General features: G+C 60.5%; 1 protein-coding gene across 6 annotated transcripts in view; it reads left to right on the plus strand.

Annotated features, from left to right (window-relative positions):
* The first annotated feature begins 2,091 nt into the window (after window positions 1-2,091).
* The window catches only part of Rbfox3 (RNA binding fox-1 homolog 3), a 393,803-nt gene continuing 379,053 nt past the window's right edge, over window positions 2,092-16,841 (plus strand). For 2 of the 6 annotated variants that reach the window (XM_047544867.1, XM_047544874.1), the window contains exon 1: window positions 2,100-2,464. The gene's annotated coding sequence lies outside the window, so the exon portion shown is untranslated. Of the gene's footprint in view, window positions 2,465-2,486; window positions 2,506-16,841 lie in introns of those variants that run through there. The other 4 variants (XM_047544872.1, XM_047544873.1, XM_047544871.1 and 1 more) reach the window with 3 other exon arrangements.

Genomic DNA, 16,841 nt, shown 5'->3' on the forward strand with positions numbered 1-16,841 from the left:
ACTGAGGGAAAGACCTCCTGACTGGTCCCGGTTTGAAGATACGCAGACTAGCCCTGACCCTACTGGTGGCAGTTGGGTCTAAATGGAAAAATCCCTGGGGCCGATCTTCAAGGGATATCCTGATGGGCAGGTGCCATGGCTGACCCTTGCCGCAGATGCCAGCTTCTGTTTACCACCCAGCAGTCTGAGTGGGCAGAGTGTGCAGAGCGCTGGGCTAGGACGGGTGGAGACTGGAAGGGGGCTGGGGACCGTCTTGAGAGCTGTGGGGACTGTGCTCTGCACGGCTCCACTCTTCACATGGTGCTGTGCCATGAGTAGTGCCCCTGCCACCTCCCAGGCACACTCAGCATTTGGGGAGTCGGAGACCCTGCTCTCTGGGGAGGCTTCTGGAGGAGGCCCTGGAGGGTTGAGGGACCTGGACCAGAGGAAGGACTCCAGAGCAGAAGCAGCGCTGCTGGGGGAGAGAGGGTTGCTGCTGGCTGGGGAGGCAAGAGGCCCGCCTGGAGGGAGACGGTGAGTGATGGGGCAGGGCGGGCCCAGCTACCAGGCACCGGCCACGAGAGCTTGGTCCAGCTGACAGCAGAGGATGTAGACAACCAATTAGGTCTTTTGAGCAGGGATGTGCCATTTCAAATCTGGGGCTGGGGAAAGTTCAGTCATCCAAAGAGCTGCCTTGCTCGAAGACAAGGCATTTATCTGGTGTTTAGCTGCAGGGCCCAGCAGCTTCCGTGGAATTGTAGAGCACGATTCCCACCGGCCAAGACAGATCAATGGCTCAGACAGGCCGAAGGGCCAGAAATTAAAAGCATTAAGCTCGTGAGTGGGCAGCAGCCACTTGTCTTGGGCACTGTCTGTGCTTGCTCTGCAGGGAAGGCAGCCAGCAGCCCAGGGTCCAGCAACCAAGGAGCTCCCTCATGCCCCTCCCTTCACTGTGCCCCATCTTCCAGGTCCCACCAGATCCCAGGTTCCTGACATCCTTCTTGCCTCACATTGGAAAGCAATACAGTCAGGTGCAAGGAGGAATCTGATTGTTCCAGAAGCAGCACCCCGAAGTCAGAGCAACCTGGTGACAGGTTTTCGTTTGTTTTCACACTGAAAATGCCCTTTGAGGACCCCAAGCACTGCCTTGACCTCTTTTGCTTCAGAACCCTGCCCGGCCTGCCCAGTCCCATGCCTACTTCTGGTGCTGAATGCCAGGTCACTGACCCCACTGCCCTCCCTGGGTCCCACTCTACTCCCCTGCTCTGCTCTCCACTGCGAAAGACCCTCCCGGCCACAGCACAGCTCCTTACTCTGGGTTGGAGGAGGCTGGGGCTGGGACAGGAACTGCCTGCTCTTCTGATTTGGGGCACAGCCTGAACTGACCTGGTGGAAATGTTTCAGGCTGGGTTGGCCAGTTGTGGAAACCTGCTCCAGCCCTGTCCTGGAGGGGGCCTGGTCACTTCCTGTGTGTGGATCCCCAGGAGGGCACACAGGGAATTCCAGGTCTACTGAAGGTCCACTAGGGATAAAGAGAAAGAGGAGGCTTGGGGAGGGGACATTCACCCCGGCTGCTCCTTGAGTGACCAAGTTCCAATTCTGGGGATTGGGGTGGGGAAAGGAAAACCAGGCCCAGAGGTGGGAGCCGGGGAGTGCAGGGGTTCTGTTAAAGGCCCTCTGTGCAAAGATCTGCTGGAGGGAGGGAGGAGTGGGGGAGGCAGGGAGCACCACGGATGGTGCTCAAGGGGACAGGGCAGGGCTGGCCTCTGGGGTCCCCAGCGCGTCACCCACCCCTCCATACAGCCGCACCGCCTCGCTGGCGCTGCGAGCCGCCAGGGTGCGTCCGGACTCAGCCCGCCAGGCCCTGGCCCTCCCCGCCCCGCCGCCCCGCCGCCCCGCCGCCCCGCCGCCCCGCCGCCCTCTCTGGCAGCGCCACCGAGACCGCCAGAGCCCCCCTCCCTCGCCACGCGCTGCGCGCTCCTCCCGAGTCGCCGCCGCCGCGTGCTCCTGCTGCCTTCTCGCTCCAGCCGAGCCAGCCAGAGGAGCTGCCTTCTCGCTCCAGCCGAGCCAGCCAGAGGAACGAGAGAGAGAGAGAGAGAGAGAGAGAGAGAGAGAGAGAGAGAGAGAGAGAGAGAGAGAGAGAGAGAGAGAGAGGAAGAGGAGAGGAGGAGGGGGGAGAGAGGGAGAGGGAGAGAGAGAGAGAGGAGAGAGAGGAGGCGGCGAGGGAAGAGGGAGCGGGAGCGCGGAGCCTCGGGGCTGCTCCGAAGCCGGCGGAGCCTCTCGGACAGCGGCCGGGCGCGGGCCCCAGCAGCGCGCGTGGTTGGAGGAGACGCCGCGGCGGCCGCCGCCCGAGCTCGGCCTCGCGCGCCCCTTGCCGCCGGCTCGCCGGTGCGGCCCCGGGACGCCGCTGCCCGCTCGGCGGCCGGGATGCAGCCCGGGCATGGCCGCCGGGGCCCCGTCACCTGCCGCGGGGAGCGCTGAGCCCGTGAGTAGCCCGACCCTCGTCGCCCGCCTCGCCCTGCCACGGTCATTACCATCGCGAGGAGCTGACTGGGGGTGGGGGCACGGCCCGGGGAGGGGCGCGAGGGACCCCCGCAGTGGGAGGCAGGGCTGGCGAGGGCGCGGGGCTGCAGAGCGCCGCCAGGGACCGACCCGAGGTCTCGCGGGGAGGGGTGGCGCCCTTGGGGTCAGGGGTCCTCCCGCAGGGTCGGGGTTCCCCGGGTTCCTCCGGGGTTGGGGTCAGGGCGCGTGCTCAGGCAAGGGACCAGAGGGGCGATTTTGTGAATGGGAAGGCCCGGGGTTAGGCTCTGTGGAGATGCCGGGGAGTCCCGCGCGCGGCGTGGCCGTGGCTGCGGCGGCGGCGGCACAATGCCGGGCTCTGGGAACTCCCCGCGGGGGGAGGCCGAGGTGCGCGGAGATCCCGGCCCGCGGGTAGCGTCCGGGGAGGCGGCCCGAACCCGCAGGGTTGGGAGCAGGGGCTGGCGACCCCGCAGTGGTGCAGCGTTGCTTCTCCCGCAGCACCCAGGCCCGGGAAGCCCTGCTGGGTCCTCCGGGAGGAGAGTCGCTGGAGAGGTTGATGACCCTAAGGAGTTGAGGAAAGGAAAGGGACCCCATGGCTTCCCCAAGGGGACCAGGGCCCGCGGTTGCCCGGTGTGCGTGGGGGTGAACACGATCAGGGCCCTCCAGGGGGCGGGCTGGGGGCGCTTGGGGCCGAGTCTCCCCCGCGGCGTGAGTGAGGTTCCAGCAGGAGCGGAGGCTACCTCTCCTACATCTCGGCCTCCCCCAGGGCCCACGCAGACTGGCGGGGGACTACGCGCTAGGGCAGCCGGCACACCCCTGGCCCAAACTTTCTACCCTGGTGGCCTTGGAAGGCGACGGGGCTCTCCTGGGGCATCTGGGACTCGACCCGCTGAGAGGGCGATCTTCCTTGGTGTGAGGCCCTCGGTCATTTTGGGGCTCTGGGTCGCAGCCTCACCGCTCCCCCTTCTGGCGCGGAGCTTCCCTTGGCGCGCCGCCTCGCAGTGCCAGGACCACCTGGGGCCAGCACCCAGTCTGTGCCGGGACTAATGCGCGGCGACCAGCGTGGAGGTGCATTGGGACCCCATCCAGTCTCGGAGCGGCCCAGGGATCCCAGGTCTCACGTGGGGGTAGGATGTTCCTGGAGTCCACTGGCGGGGTCGGGGGTCGGGCGAGTCGCTGGGGTGGGGGGACCAGGAAACTCCTGGATGATAGAGCTGCCTGCCTTCACCCCTTTCTGTTCCCGCTTTTGGGATTATAATTTAATGTGACTTTTTAAAAGGACTCCCGCGGTGCCGCTAGTCCTGACACCCCGCGGTGGAGGCAAAGGACAGGGATGGGGAATTTTGCCCCTCGGGCGAGTCCCTCCTACCCGCGTTGGAGGTGAAGTCGCTTCTTGCGCACGCTGGTCATTAATTTCCTGCCGAGAAAACGGCGGCTGGACTGGGGACGCCCCGGGCGCTCACCCGGGAGCCTGGGGCACTTAGCACCGAGCAGGTACGAGGTTAATGAGTGGGGTCTCCTCCGAGGTCTTTCGTCCAGAAGCCTGCTTTGGTTTTACTGGTCTGCAAAAAATAATGAAAAAAAACCATATAAACATTGCGGCAGGACGTGCTTTTTTAAGTGTGCATCGCGGACTCGGGCGGATGTCTTAATTAGGCTGCGTTGTTAACGGGGATATCACACTAATTAAAACCAGACCCTCCAGGTGAGCGAAAATTATGAAGGGAGAGAGGGAGAAAGTTGTAGAAAAGGCGCTAGCTGATGAAAGCGGGATGCGGGAGGCCGCGGGGCGCCCGGAGGCCGCTGAGCGCCGGCGGGTGCGGGCTTGGGGGTGCTATGGGGGGCGGGGCGCTTTTTTAGGGCCAGCCCCCCTCCGCCTCCAGAGGGCCAGGAGCTCCCTTTCAGGAGGAAGGGCCAAGGCTGCCACCCTCCACCCCTCCCCAGGGACTGGAGGCCGCCCTGCGCCCTGCGTGGGCCCGGCTCACTGAGCACTCCTGGGAGCAAGTTTAACCCCTCATTTCCCGGGTGGGAGTTTCTGGGAATGCTGGGCTGTCCCTGGAAGGACGACCGAGTGGGCGAGGTGGGGAACCCAAAAGAGGCTAGGCAGCAGAGGCAGAGAGACGGGACAGCCTCAGCCTGGGGCGGCAGCTGCTGCCAGGGGAGGGGTTGCCATTGGCGCGTGGGCTGTTTGCGCCTGAGCTGCTGGGGTTTTCTGGCAGAGCTGCCAGTCTCTAATAGCTCTCCCCTCCGCCATAGAAAGAGAACCTGGAGGATCGCTCTGAATTGCCCTCCTCAGGTACTAGGGCCCAGGAGAGACCTGCGTCTAATCCTGGGCTTTGGGTCACCTCAGGTCACCAGGAGGAGTCCAGAATTCAGGAAAGTCCCTGTAGGCTCAGTCCCCGATGGCGCTGCACCTTCCCTGCAAACACTGCTCACTCAGTGGCCTCAGACAGAGCCACAGCAGGGCTGAGTGTGTTTACTGCCCTTCCACAGGGACCAGAGGCCTGCTTGGCAGGAAAGCAGTCCCCCACCACGCGGCAGCGCAGGGGGCGCACAGCAGGCGGCAGCACCAAGGACAGGGCCACGCTGCCAGCCCTCCCTGCCCTCCAGCCTCTGAGTGTGGGGGCGAGTCGGATGTTCGCTCTCCCCTACTGGGGAGAAGGGGAGGCTCCTGAGGCTCGTTCAGAGCCAGGAAACCCCAGGGCGGTGAAGAGGTAATTACATCAAGGAGGCTGCCTGGGCGGCACTCTGGAAAGGGCCTTCTGTCCTGTTCCTGCCACCTACTCAAGCTCTTTGGTGTCTGGGGATGAGCTAAGCCTGGGAACTGTCGGACCCTAACTCCAGGTCTTAGCCTCCTGGCTCAGCTGGGCGGTGGCCTCTGCTCCAGCCCTACCTTGGCCTCTTGCTAAGGCGACTTTGCTGTGGTGTGTTGGAGGCACCTTGCTCTTGGTGGATTTGTCTGACTCCCACCCCAGGGCAGAGCGGTATTTGAGTCATGCTCGTGACATGAGGGAGGAAGTCATGTTCGAGAGTTCTCCTGTCCCACCCATAAGTGCAGAGGGATGGTGGGGGCGGCGCAGAGGGGGACGGTGCAGCGGGCACAGAGCAACATGCGGCCCGCAGAATTGAAATCTTATTTTCCAGTGACTGTGGTGTGGGGCTTGCTCCTCCAGCCTGTCCGTGTGCCTGCAGTTTCTGGTTGGTTGTCTCTCTGTGTTTATTTATTTCCTCACTCCTGCTTGATACTCTGTTATAAAGACAAATGGAACCTGACACGCAGCTGACACACGGTGAGGAATTTTTTATTTTTAAACAAGTGAAGGGGAAAAACCATCTTGAAACTTTCCCCCTTCCCTGGAGCTGCTTCTGCCGGGGAGCCGCCTCTCCCCACACCTTCGCCTGCGCGCGGGCCTTCGCTCTGGCATTGGCTCAGCTTTCTAAACACATCCCATTTGCACCTACATCTTTTTGATTAGCTGCATTCCTCCCCTCATTCTTTTATAAACAGCACGTTATTTTCACAGGCTCATGAAACATTCAGGCAGCCTAAACCTCTTATTTTCTGTGCCTCTCTGAAGCTGGTTGCTCTCCGAGCCATTGCTGTCTCTTTTTTATTTATAACGTTCTGGTTCCTTCTCCCTCCAGCACTGTCTCCTCCTGTCTTCCTAGACTTTCTGGGTGGTGGGGGTACTTCTGCGACTTCCCGAGGACAGCTCTCAGTTGGTAGGCGCACACCTGTCATTCCAGTGACTCAGGAGGCTAAGGCAGGATGGTAGATTTAGGCCAGCCTGTGCATTGTATCGAGACCCTGTCTCAAAATAAAATTAAAAAGAAAAAAGGGCCAGGGATGCAGCTCAGGGTAGAGCACCCCTGGGTTCAATCCCCAGTACCTAAAAAGAAAAATTGGATGGTAGAGATTGAGCCAGCAGTGGGGCCTGGAAGGATGAGCATCCTCCCTCGAGGAAACGCCTGGTGGCCCAGCTGATGTGGCTGATAAAATATACACTTTTCAGTGTAATGCACTTAGTAAATTAGTGTGCTATCACAGTTTCCCCAACACTTAAGCTGACACCAAAACATGCCTTAGAAGGTGACTTGGGATAATAAAGAGAATAAAATCTGTTACTTTATTTGAAAGTGTTTTCTCTGGTAGCCCAGGGCAAGCTCACAGTATATAAATTGCATTTTGCAAAGTGTTGCTAGAGTCTGGGTGGAAGGAGCCAGGGGGGCCTCTGAGAGGGACAGCCACCCGGCAGGGTCCTCGAGGCCTGGGAGAGAACTTTTGATCTTATTCTAACTTTAGGGGGTTTAAAGATGTGCTCTACTGTGTGATGGGGCACATGTAACCATATGAACCCCAGAGACTGTGAATGCTGGGGTGTCAGCATCTCCGCCCTCCAAGGAGACAGCCCTGTGGTGGTGGAAGCCAGGCACCTGCATCAGGTGAGGCCCAGGGCCTCTGCCCTCCTGGCTATTTTCCATCTGGCTTCTGCCAGCCTCTAGGTCTTACCAGGCAAGCTCCGAGGGCTGCTCCCTGCCCTCCTTCTTCCCCGCCTGCCCCCCTCTTCACCACCAACACTGGTAAGGAGGCCTCCATATCAAAGGCGAGTCAGAGAGAAGGTGCCAGAATGAGGGAGGGGGTCGTTGGCCCTGTGGAGTTGCCCACTTGTGGGGAGAGCCAGATGCAGGCTCTGGGAGGCTCTTTAGGAGCAAAAAACCCGGAAGCCAAAACCCAAAACCGTTCCCTTGATCTAGTCTTCACCCTGCATAGAGCAAGGCCAGCTCCTGCTGACCCCAGCTGGGAGGGGCCTGTGACTTGTTAGCCAGGGCTGCTCTCTGGGGTCTGTGCTTTCTTCTAGGACCAAGAGCATGGTGGTCCCTGTAGCAAGTTTTCTTTTAGGGTTTGGTTATTTAAGGCCAGAACATACTCCCAGCAGAAAGAAGGAGGGGGGCATGCATATTTTTAGCAGGATTCTGTCCACTTTGCTCAGTGGCTGTGCTGAGAGCTTTCTCTCATGATCCCAGAGCAGAGGCCTGCTGGAGTACTGCACCGAGCAGGCTCCTCCCTCCCGGCCCTGCCGGCAGCAGCGATCAGTGTGGCCAGCCTGCTCCTGTGGGGAGCTGGGACGGGAAGTCCACTGAGGAGCTGCATGGTCAGTACTGACCATGACATTTATCTTCTGTACCAAAGAGGAGAAGCCTGCATGACTTTATTTCCCCAAGACATCTTACCTTGCAAAATGTGCCTCCAGCAAAACAAACAAACAAACAAACAAACAATGACCCCCAACTCAGATTCTCCCCTGTGGGGACGCTGATACAGTTGTGGAGGCAGTGGGCTGCCCAGGCCTAGGACACTTTGGGACTTGTAGCAGTGCACAACCTGAACATGAGGGCTGTAGCCCTGCTCACCAAGGTCTCCTTGTCTGTGACACCAAGTGAGACTGAGGGGTGAAGGTGGCAGGTGTACTGGCCCTGCAGAGTCTGGGCGCTTCTCCTCCCCCACCTCCCCTGAAATTCACATCCTTGGACACCAGGCAAATGGTGGATCCTGGGCTGGGCCTTATGTGGCAGAATAGTTTCCTTTTAGGCGAGGATAATGAGAACACAGAGAAGCAGGCTGTTCTCACCAACGAGGGCTTTTTATATAAAACCTTCTGTTGAAGCCAAAAGACATAGAGTTTACTTGTATTAAAAAGGAGGATTCAATTTGGAGAAGGATTTAAAGAGGTGCACACATTTAGGGACATTTAGAAATAATTTCTTACTCAACTTTAATAGTTTGAATCCCATGCTGAATGCAAATGGGAGGTGTCTCTACTGGATTCAATAAAAAAAAAAAAAAAACAAAAACCTCCTGTTTCTCCTGGGCCCTTCTCTAAGGCCTGGTGCAGGCCCGGCACGGGGTGGGCAGGCTGGCTGCTGGACACCTGGAATCCAAGCACCTGCTGCCGACCCTGCAGACTCCTGTTGTTGTTCTCAGCATCCAGAGGGCTCCCTGTCCTCTGTGTCACCAGAGGGCTTTAGCATGGCCTTTCAATAGTCACACAAGGCTGCCACACACACCACCCACCCTGTGCCCATGTTGCCCATCACCCCGAGATGCAGGAAGAAAAGGGAAAATCACGGTGGTGCTTTCAGCTGGGTCTGAATGGCTGACATCTTCCACCGAGGCCTGAGCCGCTCACCCGTGAGTCCTCCTTGGCCCCGGGGTCTGGTCTGAGTCTTGGACTGTTGGTGGCATCTCCTGAGATGGAGCATCTCGGCTCTCCCCGGGCCCCTCCACTGATCTCTCTAAGAGCCGCCCTTCACCCCCAGGACACATGCATTGAGATGCGACTTAAATGGAACCCAACTTCTGAACAAGGGTGGACGTTAATTACCCTTGGTGAGGCCTCGCAGGCCAGCATGTCCGTGTGTGAGTGGCCTCGGTCACGTCTGCACTCTGTGCAGGGACGTGAGGTCAGAGCTGGCTTCTGGAGGTGGTGGGGTTGGCCGCAGTGTGCCGCGGGGAGGGTGCGCCGATGTCCTAGCCTTGTTGTCCAGGGCCATCTGACCCCTCAGTTGCTCTGGGTCGACGCAGGTGCTGAGCAAGGATTCAGTCCTGGATGTGAAGTAGCACGTGGGTACCTGGGTAGTCGAGGTGATGACCCTGCTCTGTAAGAGGGACAGCTGGTTGCGGGGGCCGAGCGAAGGTCAGGGCTAAGGAGGCGGGTTCTGAACTGCTGTGGCTTCAGGTGCTGGGATGGAAGACACTCAGCATCTCTGCGGGTGAGGTGGGGATGCTGGGGACTCTCGGTGCTCGGGGCCTGGGAAGTCTGCAAGCAGGAGCCAGCAGCTCACATTCCAGACACACCCTGTGGACAGCAGCGGGGTCCGTGCCCCGGCCAGGGCATGCAGGGGACGGCAGGCCCCCTCTGGTGTGTCCCCTCCTCATGTGTCCACTCCCGAAGGAGTCAGGAGAGCCTTGAGGTGAGGGCATCGCCGTGGGTGCTTTGGCAACAGATGTGGCCTCGGATTGCGAGAGAGGGACTGGGCCAGCACTCGCTGATTTTCCATTGCCGAATGGGGAACGCAAGACGAATCCTGACCCTCCGCCCAGCTCTTCCTGGAGGCCTCCGAGCCTGTGGGCTGCAGGCGGGGTGCTTCCCTCTGGGGCTCAGCGGTTCCCTCCCACCCCGCCTTCAGCAGGGAGATGTTTCTGGGTCTCAGGACTCAATGCATGAAAAACTGAAACGCAGCTTCACAAGGCCCACTGGAAATGAAGAGGAAGCCCGCGCCATCTTTCTGGAGTATTGACCGTCCTCTGATGTGGCGCCATTAGGCATGGCTCAGGGACCTAAGGCAGGGACAGCAGGGGATCAGGTCCCGGGGGATCCCACCTGGGCTGCGTGTCCTCCAGCTGCTCACCATCGGGCCCACAGGACTTGGCTTGCTTGCTGCTTGTCAGTCAAGTGTTTTGGAATCTTAGCAGAAAAGGGAGGCACCGGGGAAACTGAAGGTGAGACTCAGGGTTGTCAGTGGCCTAATAATACAGGGCACAGGAGTCTGTTCAGCGACCACAGCGCAGGCCTTGACTGATGGCCCAGGGCGGGAGGCTGGACAAGGCCTCTTTGTCTGAAGAGAGCCCTTACCTTCCCCTGACCATCCCACCCTGGTGACGGGGCCTGGGGCGGCTCTACGGGACAACCAGGGGCCACCCAGGTGCACATTGTTCCTGCGCGGGACAGTCGCGAGGCGTGCACAGGGCACCTCACCCTGGCTCTGCCTGCCCACTCTGGCACGGACAGGGACTTCCTGCAAGCTACCTCTGCTGGCCCAACCAGTCACGTGTGTTGACAGCGTTGTGGTCACCTCCTCGGCTTTCCTGACCGGTCCACCCTCCAGCGGCAAGGCGACCTTGCCCCCGGCCCCCGAACTCTCACTCTCAAGATGGCACTGTTGCCTCAGGGGGGCAGAACTAGGTGATGGAATCTCTGCACGTCGGACGCGGCCCCTCCCGGCTGCGAAGGCATTCTCTCCTTGTCGGATGTCACCAAGGAGACTGACTTCGGGAGGCTGATTCCTCTCTCTTCCCGAATATGTTTTTGCCCAGATCCTAAGAAAAACCCCCACAAGACCAGCCTTGGAAGATTTCAGTCTCCAAGGATAATTTTTCAGAAAGTAATGAGCACTAGAAGACGCAGGCTGTAGGGGAAGTCTTTGGGTAATCATCGTAACTATAATGTTCGCCGCTTTGAGATGCATTAATATAACTGAAATCACAGCACCGACTCAGTCTGCTGGAGGCAGGGAGGTGGGCCCCGGAGCCCGTGCCTGGGCTCTGGCCCCTTGGCTCTCCAGGCCACTGCCCAGCCCTGTGGCCCCAGGCCTGGACAAGCTCTTACAGGGAGGCAGGCTCTGGAGAGGCCCTGGTTCTCACTCCACAAGGATGAGGGATGAGGGAGAGGGAGAGGGGCTTTATGATCCTCACTCATGATTCCTTTCAGGGCTGCGCTGATTTGTGGCCAGGCAAGGGGACGCCAAGATGCCCCAGGGCCTGGCCTGCGGATGTGGTGTGGGCGGGCCTGGAAGGAGCCTGCGCGGCCTCCCCCAGCCTTCTCCCTGGAAGCTGCCGCTAAGGGTCAGGTTCCAGGGGCAGTGTTGCTCCGCAGCGCCCTGTGGTCAGAGCAGCAAAGGCCGCTAACGCTGCCCGCCCTTCCTGTCCCCTCCCTGGCCCACTGGCCTCTCTCTCCTTCTCCTGCTGCCCCTTCCCCACTTCCCTCCTTCTCTCCAGGCGGGTTGCCGGCAAGGGGCTGGCAATTGGAGGTCAAGCAGTGCGAAGCTCGAGCCGCCGGCAGGGGAGATTTACGGTTCCTCCCTGCCCTGTGTGATGGACAATTAAAGCTGCGCAGACTCTGAGGAGAGCAGTGTCGTTAAGAGTCAGGACGGTCAGAATAAATCAGTCACCTCCACTTAGACGGCTGAGCTAGACTGCTTCAAGGCAGGCACCCCCTGGGGTGTTGGTGAGAAGCTTCCAGAATGGACTGCAAGGGTCTGAGCTCTACCAGAGTGGGAAGACCGCGGAGTCTCCTCACGGCTGGAGTGCACGCTGTGGGAGTTAGGGGAAATTCCAGATGGCACTTGTGCAGGGCGCTGTGTCCCCTAGTGTCTGGCCACGGTGGGCTGCAAACCTGCATGTTTAAGGGTCAGTACCGTGGCCCCCCACTGCAGGCAGGGAGGTGTGTGTGCTGTGTGGGGCGTGTGCACAGACACATGCCTGTGAGGCACACGTTCACAGGCCCTGCACGTCCCTGCCTGTGCGTGTGCATGTGTGTGCGCTGTGCCTCTGTGTGCACACGTGTGCTGTGTGCGTGCTGTTCCTTGGTCAGGCTGGGCCCCGCTGCGTCTTGGAGCCACTGCTCATCTGTGAGGCTGCCAGGAGCCAGGCTCTGAGCCTCGGCCAGGCCCTGTGGTCACCCTTCTCCACGTTATTTCAGAGCCTCGAGGACTCTGGCAGTTTCCTCAAGGAAACTTCGCCTTTGTGGAGGCGAGAGGCCAGCGCTGCGCAGCCCTCCCACTGGCCAATGGGCGCTGTGACCCTGCGTGGGAGACCTGTGGTTCCTGGAGGCTCTCCATGCCGTGCCCCCCCCACGCTGTGGTCTGAGGCGCGGGTGACGGAGCCGCGCCCGTGAGGCGCAGCCTGGCACTCGCCGTCACTCAGCCGCCAGCACGCCAGGCCTTTCATTAACTCGGATACTACAATTACGTGCGCCGAAAGGCTGAAAGGGCCATTTAGGACTTTTCTCCCTTTAAAAATTATTCCTCTTTGCACAGCCGTGCAGCCCAGCCCTTGCCACGCCGCTGTGACTTGGCCTCGCTGGCTGCTGAGTGCTCTGCTGCGGCGACAGCCAGGCAGGCGGAGGTGCGGGTGGGCTGGCACCGCTGGGTGCTTCGCAGGCAGCATGGCGTCCTGGCCACCGAGGGTGGTGCTGCCCGCCACAGCTTGGCTGTGACCGGAGGGCAGTGTCTGTGTGTGTGCACGTGTGCGTGTGAGCACACACCCGTCAGGATGTCCCCGCCCGGGAGGTTCCTGCCATCCCCTGCACAAAGGAGGGCCATCCCGGGACTGCCTCCCATCCTCCTCACTGAGGCCAGGCTTCCCCGGTGTGGGCCTGGCGTCCTGTGCAGGGGCGGAGTTGCCCGCCACCTTACCCGCACAGGCACACAGGCCCGGTGGGTGCACGGCTCCGCGTGGGGGGCTGGCATGCTTGTGGTGCGGCTGGACCTGCACCCCAACGTCACAGACACATGTGGGGGACTCGCGCCCATGGGCGTCTCGGGACAAATATCTGGGGTTCGGAAGGACCCGCGTGGCAGCGTAGACGGGCACCTACGGGCACAGTTCCTGCACCGGCCCGGCTCCTGGGGACGGGAGGCACCGAGCACTTCTGTGGGTGGGTATCAGACTGGAGAGTGAACACCAGCTCTGAGGGGGCTCAGTAATTGCAGGTCACCTGAGGGAACAACCTGATCCAGGGACCTGTGGCTTTGTGGAACCGAGGTGAGATGCTGGCCCAGGTCGCTGGGCATCTGGAGGCAGCTCCTTGGCACTGCCCACAGGGCTCATAGAAGTGTTGTGCTGGGATCCTGTTAACCTAAAACGACCGGCGCCAGCCCACCCGGGCACCACAGAACAGCCCCACAACTCACAGACTAGCTGTTCTGAACTTCCCTGAAGTTGCCATGGTTACTCGGAGGCACGTGTGGTGCCTGGTCTCTTGCTCTCGCAGAGCTGCCTGGAGCAGGGACGAAGACCCTCTGACCCTGGCCTCCCCGGGCAACACTGCTTGCCCGGCTGAAGGGCCCGTGTGCGTCTGCATGGGCGGAAGGATCTGGAGATGGGGTTTTCCAGGACTGGGGAATGCGAGGCTCTGATGCCGCCCTTCTGAGAGGCAGGAGACAGAGCTGGTCTCCCACGCTGAAATAATTATAGCCAGGAGAACAGAGAATACATCATTCCAAGCCCAGGTCCCTAACAACGAGGAGGTGTGCGCGTGCGTGCGGGCGGCCGCCTGAGCTGCGGGCATCTTCTCCCAGTGCTCTTTGAACCTGGTCACACCTGCATGGGTGGTGGCCACCTGAAGCATCACCTCACCTGTTGGTTACCTGCAGCAGGTAGTACTTCCTGCTTGTTGTGCCCAGGCCATGCGATCTGATGGTGACTTCGTCTGGGGGACAGTGAGGGACGGTGGGAAGAGGATGGATCCAGGAGGGGCTGAGAAGCGGATCCGGGTCCTTGGTGACTAGGTCCTTCCTACTCTGCAGAGATCAGGGCCCTCTGAAGGTGTTGGGCCTTCTGTCAGCTGGGGCTGTGTCCCCTCAGGTGCCCCTCATGAGTGGACAGCCATAGTGATTAGTCAGAAAGAGAGGAGGCCAGACGTGCCAGCGTTTGCCCGTGTGTCTGCCTCGTGGGTTGCCCGCTGATGGACAGGGTGGCTGACTGCTTTGGCATGAGGGCCCTGCAGTTCCAAGGGCTTGTGGGGCATCTGCTCTGCAGGGACCACAGGGTGAGGGTCTCCTTCTCTCTGCCTATGCAGGGCACTTAGCAGGTGACAGTGGGTCTGCGGGCTGGCATCAGGTGGCACATTCCAGGTGGGGGACTTTGGTGACAGATGAAGGCCTTGCATAGCAGTCTCCTTTTGTCCCCTCCTTCCCCACCGCGCTGGGCCTCCCTTCCTCCTGCCTGGCAGGGTGAGCTGTGCCCAGGGCTGGTGCTGCCGTGAGCTCACGGTGCCTGGAGCTGTTTTGTCCCGAGGCCCAGAGCAGACAGTGCGTCTGCCAGCCTGCGGAGGCCATCTCTGCCCCTCACCGGCCAGCCCTCTTGTCTCCCAAGAGCACCCTGAGTTCCTCGGGCTCCGGGGGTCGGTGAGTCCCTGGCAGGACCAGGTCCCCTGCTCTTGGGCCTGTCTTGCTTTGCCATGGCAGGGACACTTCAGCAGCAAGACAGGCAGCAATTGCAGGCCCTGGCATTGATCTTGCGGCATGTGTGGGAGCTGGGGTGCCAGGGCAGGGACCTTCTCAGGGGAGCGTTTGGGGCCTAATATGTGTGGTGGCCGCGGGGTTCCCTTGTGGAGTCCCACCAGGGCTGGCAGGAGGGAGGCCGAGACCAGGGGACCGGGCGTCTCTCCTGAAGCATCCAAGGTATGGGCTACATAGATGGAAAAGGTGAACGGGAGGTCCTAGACCGGGCACTGGGTGGGCACGGGAGGCTGCGTGCAGTCCGTGCTGAGGCAGGTGGCATGTGCACACGTGCGCCTAGGAAGGACACGCGAAGCCGTCCTGCAGGCCCCCACCTGCCACAGGCATTTCTGGGGCTGTGATCAGCCTTGTAAGGAAGAATGGGAGATGACAGACCTGGGAGCTGTCGGCTCACCGTCGCCTGCGTCTGACGGTCAGCGCTTCCAAGGCAGGAACTGCAGCCGGCCCTTGCTTCTCCCCAGAGCACCTGGGACGGTTCTGTGTTCACAGAGGCTCTCAGTCGACATCTGTGGGGGTCTGAGAGCCAACGGGGTGAGGGTGGGGACGGGGCCTTCATGCCTCCATCACTCTGGCCTCACTGTCCTCTGGCTTCCCACTCTGGGCCTTTCTGTCTCTGTCGGGCTGCGGGTGTGGGAGGGGTGCCCCAGCACCTGCATGCCTGCTGGTCAGAGCCCTGGGGCCTGGGAGAAGGAGTGGCCAGAGGACACGGACATGCTGATCTGTAGGAAAGCCACTCTGGTTTCTGGCCTGAGAGGAGGTGGGCCTTGGTCCTGCTGTGGGGTTGGCCCTGGGGAAGTGGTACCCTGCGGGTTTTGCTGGGCTGTGCATCCAGCCCTAGGAGCTTCCTTCCTTCTTCCCTGGAAGTGAGCCCTGGAGTGCAGGCAGTGGTTCTCCGGAGCCAGTGCTGGCTGCCAAATAGAGCGGAACACTCCAGAAAGAGGAGGAGGGGGTGCTCAGTCTATGTTCCAGCCACCCTTCTCCTGGGCTTGAGTGAGGAGTGGATGAAAGGCAGGAATAAGTACCAGAAGGTTCTGGGTTGCTCTAGAACTGTCCTGGACTGTCCTGGGAGCTAGCCCGAGACTTCTCAGGTCCACGGCCCTGGGAGTTAACTCGTGATTATTGATGCTAATGGAAAACAGACGTGAAATGGATAATTCAAGATGGCAGACCAATCAATACTATTTATATTTAGTCCGTGGTGCGCTGCCTGTTTCCCCAAGGGCAGGTTGGTCTTCATGATGTTGTTTTGCAGTATCCAAGACTCTGCTGCCCATTGGCTAAGGGATGTGCCAAGGTGGGGAGTGCTGGGGTACGTCCTCACATCCTCCTGGACCCCGGGGGGACTCACAGCTGCCTGCCCTCTCACCTCCCGACAGCTGACCTTGACTGGACACTGTGCTTTGTCATAAAGCTTAAAACGTGACCGTTGGTGTCTAAGGTGCCTGACACATCGAGTTACACTTTTATGTTCACAGTGTTGCTCCTGGACACACGGCCCTCCTGGAAGAGCTCTGTTAGGTCCCACAGGCCCAGGGACAGAGCGAGAACCTTGAGGCCCTGGCTTCTCAGGACCGTGTTCACCACCGGGCAGCTTGGGGCCTCTGTGGCTGATCTTACACGCGGGGCTTGTCCAGTGGACATGCGGGAGGGGGACAGGGCTTGGAGAGGGGCTGGTTGATTGGTGTGAGCAGAGGTGCCTGGTGAAGGCTGGTTCCTGGGACCACGGGCTGGTCTCCCCACCTGCCTCCCTGTGGCCTGGCTGCTCAGGGAGCAGGGCTGAGTGGTCCACACCTTGTTCATCTCTGCTGCCCTAGGCTGTGCTCTCCACAGCTCCATTTGGAACCTTCTAGGGTGAAGGCCTTGTTTCTGGGCTATGTCCTCGGTCTGGAGGGTCCTGTGGTTGGAAGGAACATTTGGGCACGCTCTCAGCTCTCAGCTCCGAGATCTCGTCCACTCCAGTGACAGGCTAGGGAGGCGAGGAGGGTGGGGCAACTCTCGCCTCCCTGGCACACAGTGGGTGCCAATCAAAGCGGACTGGTACGCGAGGGGACTCTCTTTTGTCCTTAACACCACTGGCCTGGGAGGCGGGAGGGGACGAGGCTGATGGGTTCCCCCAGCGCCTCCCCCGTGAGCAGTTTTGGTTTCTGATCTGAAACCCGCTGGTGCCATCCTCTCTCAATTTCCTCTCCTGGCCCTGAGGTCCGGGCTGGCTGCTGGGGGCACAGGCACTGGGCCAGGGCAAATGACCGTCTGTCCAGGGCCGGAGCTGAACTCATGCCAGGTGTGGCCATCAAGCTCCGTGCTTCCTCTTCCTCCTCTGG

Source organism: Sciurus carolinensis, chromosome 3, assembly GCF_902686445.1.
Source record: "Sciurus carolinensis chromosome 3, mSciCar1.2, whole genome shotgun sequence".
Lineage (NCBI taxonomy): Eukaryota > Metazoa > Chordata > Mammalia > Rodentia > Sciuridae > Sciurus > Sciurus carolinensis.